Source organism: Lutra lutra, chromosome 8, assembly GCF_902655055.1.
Source record: "Lutra lutra chromosome 8, mLutLut1.2, whole genome shotgun sequence".
Lineage (NCBI taxonomy): Eukaryota > Metazoa > Chordata > Mammalia > Carnivora > Mustelidae > Lutra > Lutra lutra.
Genome location: NC_062285.1, coordinates 19,409,994 through 19,425,692, shown reverse-complemented (window position 1 = coordinate 19,425,692; position 15,699 = coordinate 19,409,994).

Below are 15,699 nucleotides of genomic sequence, written 5' to 3'. Positions count from 1 at the left end.
CTCCTGAGCCCTGAAACTTCGTGGGAGAGTGCCTTTAATAAATCTTGCCTTGCACCTACTTCTCCTGGTGTCGTGTTTATCTTGCCTATAAAACCGTACAGTATGAGTAACTCATGTTACTCTAGCATAGAACAAATTCAGAAAATCATATCGTTCTGGGTTCTTAAATGTTCGTTTTCAAAAAATAGATTGATTTATAAGACACTCGAAATCTCTTTCCATTTTAAGGTATATCAAGATTCCATTTCTCAGCAACTAAGATTTAAGATTGGCCCAGACAGGTGAGCTGCCGCTGATGATGAACACACAGTGTAGAAATTATATAATTGCTTTTCAATTTTTTCCCCAGACTCTCCCAAATTAAAAGGAAGGCTTCCCAGACTCTAGTTTCTAGTCCAGCATGGAGTCCTCTGTCCTGTCCTCACAACAGGAAAAAAGCTGGACAAACTGAAGAGCAATAGCTCTTCTTAGATCTATTAGAGAATCAAAGTCACAAGGTAAACCACTGCCCCCAACATGGGCAAGACGGGCAGACAGATACAGGGAATCTCAATGTAATGAAGCAGAAACTACCAGTGGAAACAGTGCTAGAGTGAGAAAAATGGAAATAACCTCAGGGCTGAGACTTTACTTAGGAAGTCTCTAGAAAAACCCAAAGAAAACAGAAGAGACAAAAACAAGGCCATCAGAGGAAGTGTTAGCCTCTGACACCCACCGCTTCAGCAAGCAATACATGGAGAGGCTAACTCCTCGTCTCAGATAAATATAAATATAAAACCTCAGACCAAATACCGGTTTACCTCAGTACCAATGTCCAGCTTTCAACAAAACAGATGACAACATGTATTAAAAGAAAAGACACAGGATGAAGAGATAGAGCAAGCATTAGAACTAGACTTGGATATGGCGGAGGTGTTGGAATTATCAGATCAGAATTCACAGTTGTCCTTAAAATGCTAAGGACTCTAATGGAAAAAGTGGAGAACAGGCAAGAAAAGGTGGGTAATGTAAGGAAGAGATGAAACTTCTAAGAATCAGGAGGAAATGCCAGACATTGAAGAAAACCATAACAGGAATGAAGAATGTCTTGAATGGGCTCACCAGTAGCCCAGACACAATTGAGGAAAGACCTGGTGAAACTTAGGAACAATGAGCCTTCCTTAAAGACTATACTTACTCTAAAAGGAATAAATGCCTAAGTCCAACATGGAAATTTGAAGATCATATCTGTGGAAAGATGCTTTGCATCCCATCATTTGATCGAACATGAAGCACACTCTGGGATGATTGCTAATTGAATTCAGTGGACTTTAATACCATATACTTGGATTTTAGGCAGTAAGCCTTGTCAAAATGGAATATTTATGACAAATATTTAATGACAAACATATAGTGTTTGCTCTTTGATGAAATTATGGTTGTTAGTCGATGAAATCATTTTAAGAGCAATGCATTTGTTGGAATATTTTCATTAAGGTATCATTCTGTTTTTATTTATTTTGGGTAAAACACCTGTCTTTACCCTCCCCTCTATTTCATTGTACATATGTTTGTGCTCCTAAGAAAGCTACTTCTGGTAAACCTGTAACATACAATTTCTGGCCTTATAACTTATAGTTAAACACAATTTACCCTGTTGGAATCTAATTCAAACTACCTACACCATCTTTCTTTCCAGTCTCTGTACTAGTCCTATGTTGTCAATTAATTTTCTACTGCATTTCCTTACTTTCAGTTCATCTTGGAAAGATTCTCCTGGGAAACTGGCCTCACAGATAAGACACTGGTTACTAGGAAAGCTCTAAATAAATATTTGCAAATAATTTGGGCTAAAGTAACAGGATTTCCTCATGGGAATCCCAAAGAAAAAGATGCCAGACAAGTTTAATATCTTGAAAATATATAAATATATTTAGGAAGCTGGTAAAAATGCTTCTGAGGCAGGCTCCACAAACTGCCTGGAATGAGAGAAATTTGAACCAGGGTCTTATTTAAGTATTTGCAACATATGGTATTATTACTATTGACATTTAAACACAACACAAATACTTCTTGATTATTTGTTAAGTTTCTTCAGTTTGGGTCTCCCTGAAATTTGACTTCTTAATCCCCAGGAAATGATACAATGCTGAAATTTTATCAAGTTTTACTGACTTTATATGTGTTTTTTCTAATTTTTTCTAGGGAGTATGTTACAGTCTGGCATTACATGCATCTCTGCCTTGATTTTAAAAATAAATAGATGGGTATTTTATGGTGTGCTTAGTTAGGCAAATACTATATATGGAATATTCAACATCTCCCTACTTGAAAACCCCCAAAAGAGCCTCAATGTACTAGGCCAGTCTCCTTGTCAAACATTGTCTCCCACTGGATTCTTTTAAAAAAAATTATATATATATATATATATATATATATATATATATATATATATATTTGCAAGAGAGAGAGAGAGAGCATGAGTTGGGGTGAGGAGGGGCAGAGGGAGAGGAAGAAGCAGACTCCACACAAGAAGAGACCCCGATGTGATCCCAGGACCTGGGATCATGACTTGAGGAGAAGACCGATGTTTAACCACCTGAGTCACTCTGCTGCCCCACTGTTTATTTTGCATCTCTGTAAAAAAGTGCTACAGCCCAGGGCACCTGGGTGGCTCAGTGGGTTAATTCTCTGCCTTCAGCTCAGGTCATGATCTCAGGGTCCTGGGATCAAGCCCCGTGTTGGGCTCTCTGCTCAGTGGGGAGCCTGCTTCCCCCTCTCTCTCTCTGCCTGCTTCTCTGCCTACTTGTGATCTCTCTCACTCTCTCTGTCAAATAAATAAATACAATCTTTAAAAAAAAAAGTGCTACAGCCCTATGAGACTCGTCACTATTCCCTGAACATTCAGGATCTGAGCATTCACCTTTGAAACTCCCACGACACAGACCCAAATCTTTGGACAAAGTAGGTGCTTAATAAACATTTGCAGTATTAAATTGGAGAAGAGAAAACACATTTGACTCTCCCAAGGTGGGTGGTGTTGTGACTGCTCCTCCGGTCATCCTTTTTCTGATCATAGCACATACACTTTCTACTAGAAACTGACCTGCTCCCATTGCACTCGATACGGCTGTCATTCCAAATGCTCTCTTCCCTCCTGGCCAAGATGTGGGTACATGATCCTGAATAGGTCAGTCACACTCTCCTGGGGAGATATTTGTCTGAGCCAAATGACACAGAGTTTTAACATAACTGGTCTAACTGCCCATTCCCATTCCAATCCAGTCACACTGACTTCTGAGCCTCCTCTAGTTCAGAGCCTTCACTATTGTCCATCTCTCTAACTAGAATGTTCTGCCCCAAGACACTCTGTGGTGTCCTGCTCATCTTGTTCCAGGCTTTACTTACATCACCTCTTCAGGGAGAACCTTCCAGATGGTGCCATCCAAAACAGCTCCCTGTCTCTGCCTTGTCATTCTCAATCCTCTTTCTTTATTTTTGTTCATTGTTGTTTTCACTACATGAAATTTGTGTATGTTTATTGGTTTACTTGTTCTCTCTCTCTCTATCATGTGGGAGAGGGCAGATACCTTCTGTCTTATTTATTGAAGAAACTGTCTAGCACATAGTTAATTAAAAAATATATTTATTGAATGCATGAACAAATAAGCAAGCTAAATCCCATGGAGTTGCCCTGGTTCCTGTGTTCTTCTGAATCTAATTGGTTGTTCAGATTTTCCTTTATTTTTCTAATACATCTTTCTTCTTTTTCTTTCCTATTGTTTTGTTATGTTTAAGATAAAGAACTCAAGTTTCTGATGCTGACTGCTGAAAACCCATCTGATAGAGTTCAAGTGCAAAAGTACTTTTAACTTAAGTCTTAGAAAAAAGCATCTGGCAACATTTTGGGCACACGAGTAGCAGACAGCTTGTATGAGTTCTCCATCCCTTTCTTTTCCTACTCTCTTCTAGCTAATCTCAGGGATAGCTTAGAGGAAACTAGAAAAATCTGTTAGATAGTGCCCCAGCACACAGTAGGTGCTCAGTAAATCTGAGTTGAATATTCTGTGTGCACTGAAAAAGACTCCCCAATGACTTCACCTGCCTTTAAAAGCATAGTCCCTTGTTTCAGAGTTGGGACATGGCAGGCGGCTGGGGGATGTCATCCCTACACTGGCATTTGGGATACAGGCAAGAAAACTCCTTTATTAAGGAGGCAAACGCACCTTCTCGCATAGTCTGTTTGCCTCACGAAAGATCATAAACTCTAAATATCTGTGTGTGACAGGTATCTCTGAGCCAATCACTGTAAGTGGAATCAAAGATGTGAGAGAAGAAATCAATCCAAATGTGAGAAGTGACCAGAGCCAAGCAGATCTTTGCCGGTCACACAGACATCCATCAGCAGGGTGAGAAGCACCCACGGAGAGCTTGTTACGTGCAAAGTGTGCAGCTGGGAACCTGGCAGAATCAAAAGAGTGTGCACCTCCAGGAGCTTCCTGGACTGGAGTTGAGGCAGTCAAGTCATCAACTCATTGTAGGTCAAAGTAATGGATTTAGTATTAACAGGAGCATATTCTGAGATGAGAGAGCAGTACCAATTCACTCGCGAAAGCTCATCCATGCATTCTTCGAGTAATACTATCGCCTACATACTAAACCTCACACTCTGGGCTAGATCCTATGGGGGCAAATCACTCATTCCTGTGGAGACAGACCAAAGTCTGTCCAAAGGAGTCCAAAGGAGGGGATGATTCCATCTGTGAAAATTCAGAGAAGGTTGCATATAATAGTAGCGAATTTTTACTGCCCCCTTACCATAGACCAGACCCTCCCCTATGCCTTTCTTGGGCACTAGCTTGGTTATTAAGTATCTTATTAGTATAGCTTCCCGTTAAAGATGATAATACTATTTTCCTGAAGAAATTAGGGACATTTACACTTAAAAAATTATACTTGACAGCTTTTGAAGGATTTTTGTATGTTAAGAACTGTTTCAAGTGCTTTATGTGTTCCAGAATGTTTACTAAAAAGTCTATCCCTATTTTTACACATAGAAAGCTGAAGACCAGAGAATTTTTAATCACTAAGAAGTGAAAGTAAGACTTGAGCCCAGAAACTCATGGCTGTTAACCATTATCTCTTACTCCTCTGCCATGATTTAAGACATTTGAGGTATTAAATTTGAGAAGAGAAACCACTGAGGTAGGCATTTGCCGCCCAGAAAAAAGAGTGGGCATCCCCAAGCAGAGGAAAGAAGTACTAGTCTCCTAGGGCGGCCATATAAAACAAATTGCCATGGAGTTGGTGGCTTAAAACAATGGCCATTCATTTTCTCACAGTTCTGGAGGACAGAAATCTAAAATCAATGTATCTGCAGGGTTGGTTCTTTCTGGAGGTTCTGAGAGAGAATGCATTCATTGTCTCTCTACCGGTATCTGATGGCTACTGGGAATCCTTTGCATTCCTTGGTTTGTACATGCATTGCTCCAATCTCTGTCTCTATCTTCACATGCCTCCCCCTTTCTGTTTATCTCTATGTTTTCTGTCTCTTATAGAACACCTGCCTGTGCATTTAGGGCCAACCTTAATCCAAGAGGGCCTTAAGGTCCTTATTTTAATTACATCTGTAAAGACCCTTATTCCAAAGAAGTTGGCATTCTAAGATTCCAGGTGACTTTGGGGACCACAGTGGAGAGGATGTATGTCCAAAAGGGCAGATGGCATGGAGTCTTGAAGTGCACAGCCCAGTTAGTGGAGGTGAGATGTCCATCTAGCTGAGAGGCTCAGTGATGCTATGGTGAAGGTGGAGATGATACTGAGGGGCAGTGATGTTGGTTCCAGACTGGGAAGAGTCTTGGCATTCTCTTCCATACAACAGGGAATTAGAGAATTTTAAGAAAAGAAGTGACATGATCAGACTCTTTGGAAAGTTTGTGACTCTGTTAATAAAAAGGAAAATGGAGTGAAGTGGAGAGGAAAGTAATGGCATGAGCAACAAGAGAACTGGACAAGTCCTGGACAGGGGCCAGCCGTGGCTTCCTGGGTTGTTCTGTTGGAAAGAAATGGGCAAAACCCTTGGGCTCAAAAGGGGATCATTTGAGCAGAGTGTTGACTTCCACATCTACTTACAAATGCTCAATCTTGTTTTCCTTAGGCCCAGTAACATAATCTAACTATATGCAGAAGATAAATAAAACTCTTTTTGACTTTAAATTTATGGGCAAATGCTAACCCAGTGACTGAAATTATGTCTACTTTACTGTCACAGATCAAACATCGAATAAGGATATTAATAGCAAATAGATTAAAGAATTAATATCAATTAAAGAAATAAGTTGATGATTCCTGAGTCACCATCTTGTATTAAGTATTCCAAATACAGGTCTATGTCTTCTGATTAGCTGCTTATACAAACACATAATCAACAAGGGCTCATAAAATGATTGCACTGCTCCCCCCCATAACTAGTATAAATGCCTGGCATTTGCCAACTGCATAATGAAACTTCCAATTGCATTCAAATTATTACATTTGAATCCTTAAAATTTCATGTTGTCAAAAAACAGCAACATTTTCAAAGGGAAATGAATATGGTATAAATATATACTCACTTTTAGAAAAATGTACAGCATTTCATTTCCATAAAAATCACGAGTTCTCTTATTGAGAGTCAAATTTCAAATTAAGAAGGGTATTTCTGTTCACTTGGAGATTTTTGCAGACCAGGACAAGGTTGGTTTCAATTTGGGGCAAATACTTTAAATTATTCTCAGAGAAATGCTCTTTAAATTTCATGTCTAAGAAACATGTTTTCTTACTAAAAGAATTTTAATGTGTTCTTGCTCATTTATAACATATCACACTTCTTTTAGAACATTACTTGCCCATGTTTTATTTCATTATTTTTGCTTCATTTAGCTGCCTTAATAACTTAAGAACAGTTACGCAAAAATATTCATAATTGCTTTTATTTTTGAAAGTTTCCACCCAGCTTCAGTGCTGTATCAGAAGAAAAAATATGAAACCTGCCATGTCTTCATTATAAATTTTACCTTTGGCAAATATATATATAGATATGTGTATATTCCTATTTAGTTTTTCTTTTTTTGGAGCATCTTTAACTTTTCTCTTTGGATTATAATATTGTCTTCGTTTTAATTCTCAATCGTTTCATGTTAGTTTCTCTAATCAGGTTTCATTTAGATGTAGATTAATAATAAATTTTTCATGAGGCTTCTATAAGATGCTTACAAAATCCATCAGCTTTGCTTTTTGATAGTTAAGAAATGATGGTTGATTTACAACAGATGTTTCTGTTTCTTTTGGAAAACCTGAACTGCCCGTAATTGAGGGATGCATGTACTGGAAAATTATAAAGAAAAGAAAGGAATAGTAGGTCCAAAATTCAGGTCAGTGTTAACTTTAGGAGTATGGGGGATGGGATGGGAGAAGCCTTGAGGGAGAGCACATGGGGACTTCTAGGGGATTCCTACTGTTCTAACTCAAGCTAGAAGGGAAACATAAGAGATATATATTTCATTCTCTCTTTTTTTTAAGATTTTGTTTATTTAAGAGAGAGAGAGAGCACACGTGCAAAAGAGCAGGAGCAAGGGCAGAGGAAGAGGCAGAGGGAGAAGCAAGTTCCCCACTGAGCAAAGAGCCCAGTGTGGGGCTCAATACCAAGACCCTGGGATCATGACCTGAGCCAAAGGCAGATGTTTCACTGACTGAGCCACGTGCGGGTCCCATATGTGTTTCATTCTTAATCTTGGGAGGTACATGGTCACCTTATTCAACAATACACTCAAGAGTTGAGTAAATATAACTTTTAATATCTTCCTATAACACTAATATTCTCAATCCACTTAAAAGTTAAATGTGCCCTCCCAAATAAAAATGTAGGCTTTCAAATTGGACAAATCTTATCCCTATGGAAATGCAATCTAAAAAATCATTATTACAACAAAATTATAGCACAACTTCATAAAATATAGACGATCCAAAAATCTGAGGGAAATACAAGTTAAGTTTTCGGTTTGCCCATTTCCCCCCCAATTTTGTTCCTGCTAGTTGTTTTTGACTAAAACAATCTTTTCTAAAATACAGAGCCCAGAAAATTAGCATGAAGGATGTGAATAGGCTTTACATACAAAAGGATTTTGTTTTCAGACAATTGTGGGAAATGCTTATTTAAATAAATGTTTATTTACATATTTATTTAAACAGGTTTTATTACCAGAGGATATTTCAGATTCTTAACATGCTCCGTAGGTTTTAAATCTCTAAGGGTGAGGCTGGGGGAAATGTTGGTTATTGTGTAGGATTCCTACATTTCCTTTCCTATTTTACTGGAGCAGTATTGCACAAAACACATTTTGCGCCACACTGGCCTGGAAGATGAAAAGTCATATTGATGTAGCCAACAGTCTTACTCTGATCTGAAAATGACTAAAACCTGTTTCCTTGCATGTGGTCATCTATGTTTACCAGGATTGGTTGTCTTTTTCCAGTTCCAATTAGGCACAAATTATCATCCTAAATGAACAATTTTTAAAAAGTCTAGTTCGCTTCTCCCCTGATATAGGACGATTCTACCACATCTTTTACAATCAGACCACTGGGGCAGAAAATTGAAACTCTGGTTGAATCTGGATGAAAATGGAGGGACAAGAGAGCCCAGGAGCCTTACTCAACCATTTTGAAGCCAAATGCTTCACAATCATCACCCCTCAAAACCTCCTGCAGAGATCCTATTTTTGCGATCTTTGTGAAATTATTTTCTCCATTCTCCCCACTCATGGTTTTCCATGAATAGGTGTACTTTTCTCTCTAAGCTCTCCCAGACCAAAATTCTGGACCTTAAGAGTCTTTTCTCTAGGAAAGCTATTCTCTGAGTACTCATTCATTGTTGAGACTAGAAGCAGTTATGTTCTGGCTACTATTGTGAATGTGATAATGTCAGCAATGACTGAAAATTGTAACTTGTCAAAACTTGCAGTGTCTTGTATATATCTGATGTTAAAGAACTCCTCCCTCTTATTTCAAACTGGAAGAGTTCTTGGTTAAACATCAATGATCATTGCTCAATGAATAGGAAATGAATAGGTGAATAGGCAAACCTAAATTGGATATTATCTACCTCATAAGCCCATTTTTCCTCTCCAATATGGGTAGACAGCATGTGTTCATAGGCAAGCAGACTTCAAGAGTTTCAAACTCTTGAAGATTCATGAAGAGCTATTGTTTACATGGTAAGAGCATCTAATAACCAGAATTTTTGCTCTGATTATTAACTGGGGACTAGACTTGAATAATACCAATGATATCTAATGGAGTCCTTTTATTTCTGCCTTTACAGAGACAATAAACTGAGATTACTTGAATATATTCTGTGAAGAACAGCATATCTTTTAACTAGCAGCCAATTTAAGCATGGATATCTAAATATATTCACATATATTCATACATACACACACATAAACACATACAAACTATATATATAGCATAGATGTGGGCAAGTGTATTTACAGAGAGAGAGAGATACTTTGTCAATCATGTTCAATTCGTTTTCACTACATGATTGGGGGAAAATTTTAGCTAGTAGTTGAGGAAATAAGTTAGTTATCATTCATATCCTGTTTTTGTTTGTCCTTTTCTTCTGCTGCATTTCACTCTTTTGTCCATTATTATATTACCTCCTTGACATCTGCCATATAGACCACTTATATACGATCTCACAAGTCAACAAATACATAAAATTGAAATATTTCTGAAGCATAAATTTAAAGAAAGCGCCTACTTAGCTAGTGAGTGAATTTAGCCAACTGTTCAGCAACTGTGTCTTCCCCAGGGTTTTGTTCTTGGTGCTTTGTTTCAAAGGCAGTGAGTGACACACAACATGCTTTACTGCATTTAATGAATTATGAGCTACAGTCATATATATGTCTTTGGGAATATACTTCCTATTGCACTAACTATGAATTATCCATCTCTGAATCTACAAATCTATGAATTTTTTAGAATTCACCATAGAGTATTCCACATAGAGAAGATCCTTCTTGTATTTTAACATTTTCTCCATGGGCAACAGCCTAGAATTTTATGGTTGTGCCATTTGAAACCCAATAGAGTGGGGTAGACAGATAGGAGTTATGTTGTGACTGGGGATCATTTGCCCTTCCTATAGAAATCTCAGATAGAATGAAAGCAAAAATACAGTTTCCTTCCCTTTCCCATCCAGAAACTCTTGCTTCCTGGGCTCAGAAGAACGCTATGATCAAGTCCAGCAAAAGTAAGGTTAAGAGCTGGTGTACTCTCCTTCTTATTAGATCTCACCTCCCTTGGGGGATGTACAGTATGTTGTTTATAAAACAGTTTCAAAAGAGGAAATATAAAAATAATAGACATTAATAAAATCCATGTCTTTCCTGGCAGTTGATAGGATATGGAGGTGTGATACAGCAGTTGACAGCCATTATATGAAATAAATATCTTCATGGACAAGAGTTGAGGTGGAAAAATAGAAAGGTGGAATTAGGATGGAACTTTCCTTCTGCTCTTTGGCCCATAACAAAATAATGGTAATAGTACTGAGTGCCTCTGTGTGTTTGGCCCTGAACCTGGTGCCTTACCTGTGTGTAGACAGGGCCAAAGGGGATGCTTCTGCTGTTATTTTATTGATGATTATACTGAGGAAACCAAGGCTCACAGGGATAAAATAAATTGCCAAAGATGGAACCAGAATTGGGGACCAGACCCAGCCTCTAATCACTCAGTTCTGTTGCTCCCTTCCCTGCTGTTTCTCATTCCCCCATGGTGAGGGCAGAAACAAACAAACAGGACGGCGACTCTGAGATGGTGACACAGTTTGGAGAAAACACCATCAATCCTCAAAGAACATGACCTGAAACACTAAATAGGGAAAGTTTACACCAAAGGGAAAACTAACGTCTAACTTTCACTGGTTGTCCTTTTCAGCTGCATTTCCTAAAATAGGAAACCTAGCGCTTAGGTCAGACTCAATCCTTCCAAGATGAGGTTTCCTTACACTAATTTAATCATGAGACTTTCATGTTATCGTTAATGTTGTCAACTGATGGAATAACCAGGACAGGATTGCCTGAACTTGTATTTTGTTGGTTTTTTTTTTCATAAATATGGATATTTCAGAGGAAATCATAAAACGAGTAAAAGTCACCCTTTTATTCATCCTTCATCTCCATGGTTTCATCTTAGTGAGCATATTGTGAATGATGCGGTTTTTCTGTTCAAATCCTTTCAAATATTCATTCTAACCCACCAGACTAAACTCAAACTCACTGTCCTAGTGTAGCTGATGTGTCTCTCCAGACTAAAGGAAGTCTGCCTGACCCACACGTAAAATGAAGTCGATACTCATGCATGGAGAAAGTATCTTAGAAGTTCCTTATGACTATTTTTTTTTTCAACTTCTATTAGCAAGGTCTCCAAAACTTTCAAAAATACAGTTTGAGATCATGCATTCTAATTAATGCTATCATTCTAGACTTTCTATCATATGCTTAAAGTTATCTTTATTACTTTCTCTTCATCAACATGGACTCAGTGAGTTCTCTACATGATCCCTTGGGCAGTATATCGTTGGAAACTTTACTCATGCTACTTGCTCTTTTGAAACTTCCACCTGCCTTTTTTTAAATAGAATTTGTACCCATCTAGAGAGGACATTATCATGTGTGCTCTTTCCTTAACATTTTTGGAACCCATTCTCTGATTGAGACAGGCACACATTACGAATTCTGCTCCCAGAAACAGAAACTACTGGAATCTCTAAGATTCTGTCCTGACAGGAAAAGATCTCACAGATCTTTTCTGTGGTGGGATCTACATTCTGCCACCCAACTTTGATGGCGATGGATACAGCATGAGCAATTAGGTGAGCCTGCTACCCTCTCTCTGGTGCTGCGGTGGTGAAGTCCACAGGGTCCTCAGTGATTGGGGGGTCTGTCAGAAAAGAGGCAGAGATGGCCTCTCTAGGGAATGTGGTTTAAACCTTAAGCTAAGCCCTGAAAGATGAGAATGAGGGAAGCCTGGGAAGAGCCCGCAGAAGAGAATCCCAGGCTTCCGAAAGAGCAAATGTTCAAGGATAAGCTCTCAGTTAGAGAAAAAAGAGGAGACCTTGAAATCACCCCTGGGAAAACCACAGTGATGATTACAGGTTCATAAATATGAGTCATAGACAAAGGACAGTGACCAGCTAGCCTTCATCTGCCTCACAGAGAAGGAGGAAATGAGAAAATAAAGGATTTCATCTGGAATAACTTCTCTGTTCCAGTGAAGTTTCAGAAGCATTTTAGGACTTTCTTTTTCTCTCTGCCGACCATCATCCAAGGGTGCCCTCTGTCCAACCAACCTGATCCTGGGCCCACACACAGCAGGTCTAGATTTCTGAAAAGCTTCCAGTTCACTAAACAGGAGCCCTTGTAGATCGACCTTCTGAAAGTGCAGATCACATTAGCAATATCTGAAGACTCAGGCAAGCTACACCATTTCAGGCCCCAAATAAGCGAAGTCCTGGGGTGGAGAATGGGCCTGTGCCTGAGCTAGCATACCCAGAATGTATCTGTCCTACTTCACTCATTTAAACTGGATAAACACAAAGACATAGAGATGGCCAACAGACACATGAAAATACACTCATTCATAAACCAGGGAAATACAAATTAAAACTATAATGAGATATCACCTCACACTGGTCAGAATGGCTAGTGTCAAAAAGACAGGAAATAATAAGTGTTGGCAAGGATGGGAAAAGGAACACTTGTGCCCTGCTGGTGGGAATGTAAATTGGTTCAACTACTGTGGAGCTCAAAAACAGAAATGCCACATGATCTAGTAATCACATCCCCAGGTATTACTCAAAGAAGTAAGAAAACTAAATTGAAGGGTGCCTGGGTGGCTCAGTGGGTTAAAGCCTCTGCCTTCAGCTCAGGTCATGATCCCAGGGTCCTGGGATCGAGCCCCACATCGGGCTCTCTGCTCCGCGGGGAGCCTGCTTCCCCCTCTCTCTCTGCCTGTCTCTCTGCCTACTTGTGATCTCTGTCTGTCAAATAAATAAATAAAATCTTTTAAAAAAAAAAAAAAGAAAACTAAATTGAAAAGGTATATATGCCCATATGTTTATTGCAACATTATTTACGATAGCCAAGATATAGAAACATCCCAAGTGTCCATCAATGGACAGATGGCTAGGGAAGATTTGATAAACACATATGGAATATTGCGAAGCCGTATTAAAGGATGAGATCATGGCATTTGTAATAACATGAATGGACTTTGAGGTAAGTTAGACTGAGCTAGACAAATACCTTATGATTACTTTCATATGTGGAATCTAAAAAATTTTATAGGTGAGGAATTTGAGATTGAATAATATAGCTGGTAAGTGCTGCAACCAGGAGTTTCATTCTTTTCTTACTCCAGGACCTGTGCTCCTAACCACTTGTTATACTGGCTCTATCAGTCGGAATTGTGTTTAGCCCCAATGAATAGATTTTCTAGCTGACTTGGTGAAACAGATAGGATTTTCTTTTCCTCCTAACAAAAAGGCTAGGTAGGTTATTTTTTTAAATGTTTCTTCAGATCTCTGCACATTTATTTCATGAGTGTCAGTCACCTCATGGTCACAAGGTGGTTGCTTATGCTCTAGCCAGGGAGCTTGCATCCTCGTCCAGAAGAAACATGCAAGTGAAGAGGCAGCAGACTGTACTTGTATCTTATGATGAGAACTGTGTAATGGGGCCATCCAAAGATTCAAAAGAGGCTGGAAAAGCAGGTGTTTGTCCTATTTCCATCTTTAGAGCATAAGCAGGTAATGGAGGAACAATGAAGACTTTGAGATCTAGCTAAGGTTAAGTAGAGTTTCCTACAAAATGTGATCTAACAGAGAGGTGTTAAGCCCCATGGAATAGGGTTGTGGAGAAAGAAGCTTGTTTGGGGTTTTAAAAACCGAAACCAAAATTGCCTCAGAGTCCAAACGGGGCTTGAACTTTTAGTTGGGCTTCTGAATTAGTTGAGTCTTAAAGGTACAGCAGAGTCACAGACCATGTGGGGTTAAAAGTTTAACATCAGGCAGTTTCTCTGTTTCTGGTCTGTTCTCTGGGAAAGGTGTGTTTTTTTCCTTTGGTCTGGGGCACTGACTGCTTGTCATCATGTAATTTTCTATATCCTCCAGTTCAGCGTTCAGTAAATCCTCATTTGCTAAACCCAGGGTTCACTGGCAACAAGGCAAAAGAGGACTGGAAACAGACAATGGATTAGCCAAACTACAGCCAGATCAGCTCCTTCAGAACCAGGCCCTCAAACTTTAATTTTCATGTGAATCACCTGGGAAGTCTGATACATGTCTGATACAAGTCTTAATACATGTTTAAAACCCAGATCAGGGAGGAACTCCCGGGTGGCTCAGTTGGTTAAGCATTTGCTTTTGGCTCAGGTCATGATCTTGGGGTCCTGGGATCAGTCCCCAGGTCTGGTTCCCTGCTCACTGGGGAGTCTGCTTCTCATTCTGCGTCTCACCCCATTTGTGCTCGCTCGCTCTCTCAAATACATAAAACCTTAAAAAAAAAAAAAAGCAAACACAGTTTGGGTCAGTAACTATAGGTTTAGGCTGGGATTCTGCATTTCTAACAAGCTACTAGGTGATGTCAATGGTAAAGGGATAACATGCATCGCATGGTTCAAGCATGACAGCTCCTTCCCTTTCCCCATCCCAGCAAAGTCAGTAACAAACACTGTTTTTGCTCCTATGACCAAGCAATTATTTTATTTAAACTAAATTCTCATTAGTGTATTATAGCATTTCAACAGTCTGTGTATAAGAGATAATCACCATATACTCTGTTCCAGGGACGATGCCCACTGCCCTTGCTTGTGGAGAGATTTCCAGCCTTTCATCTGGTCCTAACAGAGTTAGGTGCCTAGCTTTCCTTTTATGCCACCACTGTCCTCTAGGTGTCGCCCTTTATGCCAAGCCACCCAGGAGTCCCTCCCAGTCCTTTTTTTGTTTTCCCAGCTTTATTGAGATATGACAAATAAAACTTTAAGATATTATAAATGTAAGTGTAATGATTTGATATATGTATATTTTGTGAAAAGGATTCATCCCACTGAGTTAATTGACACAAGCAAGAGGTTGCCCACATACCTTGAGTCAGAGGGATTTTGGGAAAACCTTTAGAGACCTCCATTCTAAAATCGGGGAGGAGAAATAACGTATAATGAGAACAAAGAGAATAAGCTAGAAAATGGTGTGAAATTTTACCCTGTTTTCAGGCAAACAAGTTGGGCTTCCATAGTTTCACAGATGCCAGCAGGAGACGTGGGACTCCTAGGTCAGAGATGAAGGTCATTTTCATTCCCAGCATCATAGGCTGTGTGAGCTTCATGTTCACACTGATTCCCTTTGTCCCCCAAGTTTTGTGGAAGTAATGAGACAGCCTCAGGTGTACGTTGTGCCTACAGTACATCTGAGGAGCCCTAAGATTAGGAAACCCCCAAACTTATAAATAGGGTATATAAGCAAACCTGCTCAGCCTTTGCTCCAGAGGGAGACGTGACTTAATTATACCAGTCATGAAACAAATCTGCCCTCAGACCCAGAGGAAGACATTATCTCTAGCTTCTCAGGCTGATTGTTACACAACAGCCTTCAAAAGATAACCTGGAGCAAATGCCATC